The sequence below is a fragment of the Cebidichthys violaceus genome, unplaced genomic scaffold, assembly GCF_023349555.1.
Source record: "Cebidichthys violaceus isolate CVI_PGR_0920_01 unplaced genomic scaffold, fCebVio1.0.p SCAF_1, whole genome shotgun sequence".
In the NCBI taxonomy this organism is placed as follows: Eukaryota; Metazoa; Chordata; class Actinopteri; order Perciformes; family Stichaeidae; genus Cebidichthys; species Cebidichthys violaceus.
In genome coordinates, this window is record NW_027176262.1 from 12,694,334 (window position 1) to 12,700,440 (window position 6,107).

Sequence of the window (6,107 nt, forward strand, 5' to 3'; positions counted from 1 at the left end):
ATTTAGAGCATTAATAATAAAGTCACCCATCAAGTATGATTAATGCTTTCTTGATGCTTTCTTTCTTTGTCAATGTCTATCAAGTCAATTTTTGAACATTCAATGTTAAAAAGACCCACCAAAGAACTGGCTAATGTGATGTAAATTTAAGTGTCATTAATTCGGTTCACTTAGTTATTCAGAGTTCTACAGCTTTAATTATTTCTGCTGCTTATGATAAATAAAGTATAAATTGTTCTACTGTTACCTGGAAGGGTTGTAACAATGCATTACACACAATAAAAGTATAATATTGCAGAGCAGACATCAACAAACCCAACCAGCCCACTCAAAAATGCCAAAACACCATTTGGCAGCCATTTGTTAGCCACTGAGATACTCAGTGTAGCGTTAGTGCAAGCTAACTGATGCCAACTGTCACTTTTTAACAATCGGATTACTTTGCTGTGTGTTGCTTGGTTGCCTTGTTTTTTTCTCTTAGTGAACCATAACACTGCATTTAGTTCTACTTTGAAAGGGTCTGTAAGAGGACACAAACACAATTTGTTTGAAAGACAAATTCACCTTCCTCCAAAGCCATAATGCCACATTGTCATCAGGACTTTGACAATCCAGAGTTTAAAGTTTAAATCGACATGTTATACTACGAGTTGTTTTTGGTATACTATACCATGACAGTGACAGTGACCATGACCAGTTTTTTGATAAACCATGCTATAAAAATTTTTTCGACATATTATACTGAACCCTTATGACTATACTGTACTATACTATGACGTTTATTAAAGATATTATACCTTTTTTTGACATTTTTCAACATATTATACTAGGACCTTTTTTCTATACAATGACGTGTTTTCAACATACTATACTTTGACATTTTGTCAACATGCCATGCTTTGGCATTTTCTATTCTTTGATGTTTTTTTTACATACTATACTATGATATTTTATGAGTTGTTTTTGACATACCATACTATAATTTCGATAATTTCTTTCAACTATGACTTTTTATGATAGTTCTTTGCGACAATTTCATTTTAATGTACGGTCCAAAATCCCAAATTTGCACAGCACAAAACATCCTCCATTGTTGGACCCTTGAATCGGAAAAGGGAAACAAGGGGTAAAAAAGGAATGTGATACAAACTAGAAAATGCATTTCCTGCTGAAAATGCGTTGGAATGCTGAAAGCTGAAAGCTGAAATGAATTGCAAAAACATTGCTGAAAATACAGCAATGAGAGACTACCGATCTGAAAAATGTTGAAGCTCGAAAGCATTTAAACTGCACTGCTGAAAACCCTTCTAGTTGAAACGTCCAACTATGGTGTCTGTAGCTGAAAGTATGAGAAAGAAGGCTTTGAAAGTTGAAGAAGTTTAACAGGATTTGAAGATTTTCTCCATAGATATCCCATTCAAAACAAATTGCAAAAAGCTTAATAATTTAAAAAGTTTAAAGATTACAAATATGAAAAATATCACCCCTCTCCTGAAAAAGCTGAATATTTTGATATTCGAACAGCTTCTGTGGCTTAAAAAATGTCAGCAGTAGTGATATTTGTAGTAGTAGAAGTTGTAGTTGTAGTAGAAGTATTATTAGTAGTAGAAGTATTAGTAATTAGAAGAAGCAGTATAAGTAGTAGTATCAGTAGTCGTAGTAATAGCTGTAGTAGTGGTCGTAGTATTTAATATAACAGTAGTAGTAGTAGAAGAAGTAGTAATAGTAATGGCAGTATTTGAAGTGATAGCAGTAGTATTAGTACTAGTAGCAATCGTACTAATAGCTGTAGTAGTATTGGTAATGGTAGTAGCATGAATAGCAGCAGTAGTGGTAGCAGAGAGAGCCAGAGGGAGAGAGGGAGAGACAGAAAGACAGAGAGAGAAACACAGAATGACAGGAAGACAGAGATAGAGAGACTGAATGAATGAGTGTGAGAGAGTGAGAAAGGCAGACAGACAGTTATATGTACTGAGTGAGTGAGGGAGACAGGAGGACAGACAGTCATCTGGATTGAGTGAAAAGAGCAGACAGACAGTTATATGTACTGAGTGAGTGGGAGAGAGAGACAGGCAGACCGACAGTTAGATGGACTGAGTGTGTGGGAGAGAGAGACAGGCAGACCGACAGTTAGATGGACTGAGTGTGTGGGAGAAAGAGACAGGCAGACAGACAGTCAGATGGACTGAGTGTGTGGGAGAGAGAGATAGGCAGGCAGACAGACAGTTATATGAACTGAGTGAGTGAGTGAGGCAGACAGAAAGTTATATGTACTGAGTGTGTAGAGAGAGACAGACAGACAGACAGTTAGATGGACTGATAGTGTGGGAGAGAGAGATAGGCAGACAGACAGTTATATGAACTGAGTGAGTGAGTGAGGCAGACAGAAAGTTATATGTACTGAGTGTGTAGAGAGAGACAGACAGACAGACAGTTAGATGGACTGATAGTGTGGGAGAGAGAGATAGGCAGACAGACAGTTATATGAACTGAGTGAGTGAGTGAGGCAGACAGACAGTTATATGTACTGAGTATGTAGAGAGAGACAGACAGACAGAGAAAAAGAGAGTGTGTGTGTGTGTGTGTGTGTGTGTGTGTGTGTGTGTGTGTGTGTGTGTGTGTGTGTGTGTGTGTGTGTGTGTGTGTGTGTGTGTGTCATTGGTTCCCATGGAAAAAACATTGCTGAAAATACAGAAATGAGAGAGTACCTGTTTGAAAAATGTTGAAGCCCGAAAGCATTTAAACTGCACTGCTGAAAACCCTTCTAGTTGAAACGTCTAACTATAGTGTCTGTAGCTGAAAGTATGAGAAAGAAGAAGGCTTTGAAAATTGAAAAAGTTTAACAGGATTTGAAGATTTTCTCAATAGATATCTTATTCAAAACAAATTGCAAAAAGCTTAATAATTCAAAAATGTAAAGATTATAAATATGAAAAGTCATATCACCCTCTCCTGAAAGAGCTGAACATTTTGATATTCGAATGGTTTCTGTGGCTTAAAAAATGTCAGCAGTAGTGATATTTGTAGAAGTTGTAGTAGAAGTATTATTAGTAGTAGAAGTATTAGTAATTCAAAGAAGTAGTAGAAGTAGTCGTAGTAATAGCTGTAGCAGTGGTTGTTGTATTTAATATAACAGTAGTAGTAGTAGAAGAAGTAGTAGTATTAGTAATAGTAATGGCAGTATTTGAAGTAGCAGTAATAGCAGTAGTATAAATACTAGTAGCATTCATACTAATAGCTGTAGTAGTATTAGTACTGGTAGTAGTATGAATAGCAGCAGTAGTAGTAGTAGTAGTAGCAGTAGCAGTTGTAGTATAAGTAATAGTAGTACTGGTCGTATTAGCAGTAGTGGTAGTAATAATAGCAGTAGTAGTAATGGTAATAGTTGCAACAGCAAAAGTTGTAGTAGAAGTAGTATTAGTAGCAGTAGTAGTAATACTAGAAATATTTGCAGCAGTAGTAGTAGTTGTCGTAGTATTAGTAAGAACATTAATTATTTCAACAAAAAAAGCCTCATTTTGAGCTTAATGTTTAAATACAGTTAATCCATGGGGCTTTTATTTTGAAAGGGTGGGGCTGGGTGGGTTAGACAGGAGGAGAGGAGACTGAATCATAATGTTAGATAAACACAAACAGGTTATTAAATGACAGGCTTCATCAAAAGCATTTCAGTTGGAATTCATTCGGTGGGGCTTGTACTTTAAAATGGTGTGTGTGTGTGTGTGTGTGTGTGTGTGTGTGTGTGTGTGTGTGTGTGTGTGTGTGAGTGTGTGGGGGGGTCCTCTAAAAGTCTCTAATACCTGAATGACTGTATAAGAGATACACACGCAGAGAGAGAGAAACACACAGAGAGATAGAGAGACACACAGAGAGAGAGAGATACACACGCAGAGAGAGAGAGACACACAGAGAGAGAAAGAGAGAGGCTTGTGTCTGTGAGTCTGTGTGTTTATAAACATCAGTAATTAGCTCAAGCACGAACACCTGTGAGCCTGCCGCCTTTTCATGAGAAAAAAACTGGAAAACACCTGTCAAACAAAACCCCAAAAACACCATAACCATAGCCCCTATTGCTCCAAAATTAATACTCGAGAGGGAGGATGACTTGAAGAACAGATCATGCGAAAATTGTGTCTGTAGTGTAAAAAAAAGTGGCTTCAATGGCGATTTAGAAATGGGGTACGGTTGTCTGTGCAAGACTTTTTTGAAGTACGTTTTAACATTGGGGTCTATGGAGGAGAAAGTTGGTTTTCCTCTCAAGTAAAGGCTTTTGTGCCAAATGTGTAAATCTGTGAGATTCCATAGTCATATGTCTACGACAAGGACAAGATTAGCTACGTTTCCATCCAAAAATTATGCATGTAGAGTGAAAATTGAGGAGTCAGTCGCAAAAGACAAATATTTTTTTCACAGAAATCTCAGGCTTCTCTTCACTCTAGCGATGACATCACGCACTCTAAGCTGCGCAATACACACCCATTATAAAAGCAGAAAAGGACTGAAAAACACATAAAAGCAAAATTGCTACAGCTCAAAAAATATAAAAGATATCAAAATGATTATAACATACAATCATTGATCAGGGTTTTCTCAACATTTGAACGTTTAAATGGTGTCTATAGCTGAAAGTATGAGGAAGTAGAATGATCTGAAAGTTGAACAAGTTTAAGAGGATTTGAAAAGTTTCTCCATAGACATCCCATTCAAAAAAAAATTGCAAAATGCTTAATAATTAAAAAAGTTGAAAGATTAGAAACATAAAAAGACATAGCACCCCTCTCCTGAAAAAGCTGAACATTTTCATATTTGAACGGTTTCTGTAGCTTAAGAAATGTGGACGTTATTAAGTGCCAAAATACTTACGGAAGAAATAGTTGAAGAATAAAGATTCGACGAACAATACTTGGAATGCTGAATCAGCATTCCAACAATGAGAGTAGTAATAGCAGTAGAACTAATAATGCTAGATGCTATATATGGTGAACTTTGATTTTTTTTTTTTACATTGTGTTGTGATGTCTTTTTTGACATGCTATACTATCGCGAGATACAATATTCTGATGTTTTTTTGACATAGCATAATATAATATTATAATAATATTATAATAATAATATAATATATTTTTAGGATAGTTTTTTTGACACATTTTTTTTCAACATACTATACTATGGTATATTTTCTATTTACTATACTATGACTTTGCTTTCGACCTGCCATATTATGACATTTTTCTTGACATACTTTATCATATTTTTTTGTCATAACATTTGATGACCTCCTTTCAACGTACTAGACTTTTTAAATGCTAGACTTTTTATTACTTTTTCAACAAGCTATACTATGACGTTTTTATGACTTATCGACATACTATATAATGACTTTTTCAAGAATTTTTCAACATGCTAAACTATGCCTTTTTTAACATACTATATGATGACTTTTTGACATGCTGTAACAAGGCTTTTTTTGACATACTATACTATGACTTTTTATGACTTTTTCAACAAGCTATACTATGATGTTTTTATGACTTTTTTAAAAATGCTATAGTAGGAATTTTTCAACATGCTCAACTCTGACTTTTTTATGACTTTTTCGATAAGCTATACTGTGAGGTTTTTACGACATACTATACTATGACTTTTTTATGACTTTTTCGATAAGCTATACTGTGAGGTTTTTACGACATACTATACTATGACTTTTTTATGACTTTTTCAACAAGCTATACTGTGACGTTTTTATGACTTTTTTCGACCCTATACCAGGGGTCGGCAACCCGCGGCTCTTCAGCCCCTCTTGCAGCTCCCTGAGTATACATCTACACTAATATGTTTTTGTTTTAACAAACAAAAACAATCTCCTTCCACGCGGTGTTTCAGCATTGTTTTCGAGATGATCTCTGTCCAGACTACAACGCCTGAAAACGAATATCACGTGACTATTCATGTACACTGAGCATGCGGGTGGGGCCGGTGTAAACAGGAAGTAGATTGGTTGCTCAAAGCTGCTAACCGTGACTTCAGATGGCTGCTCCGTAGGTCTGGTAACCCCGCTGGACACGCTACTCACTAATCGCTCCAATAACAGCAGCTTCCTCCACAGA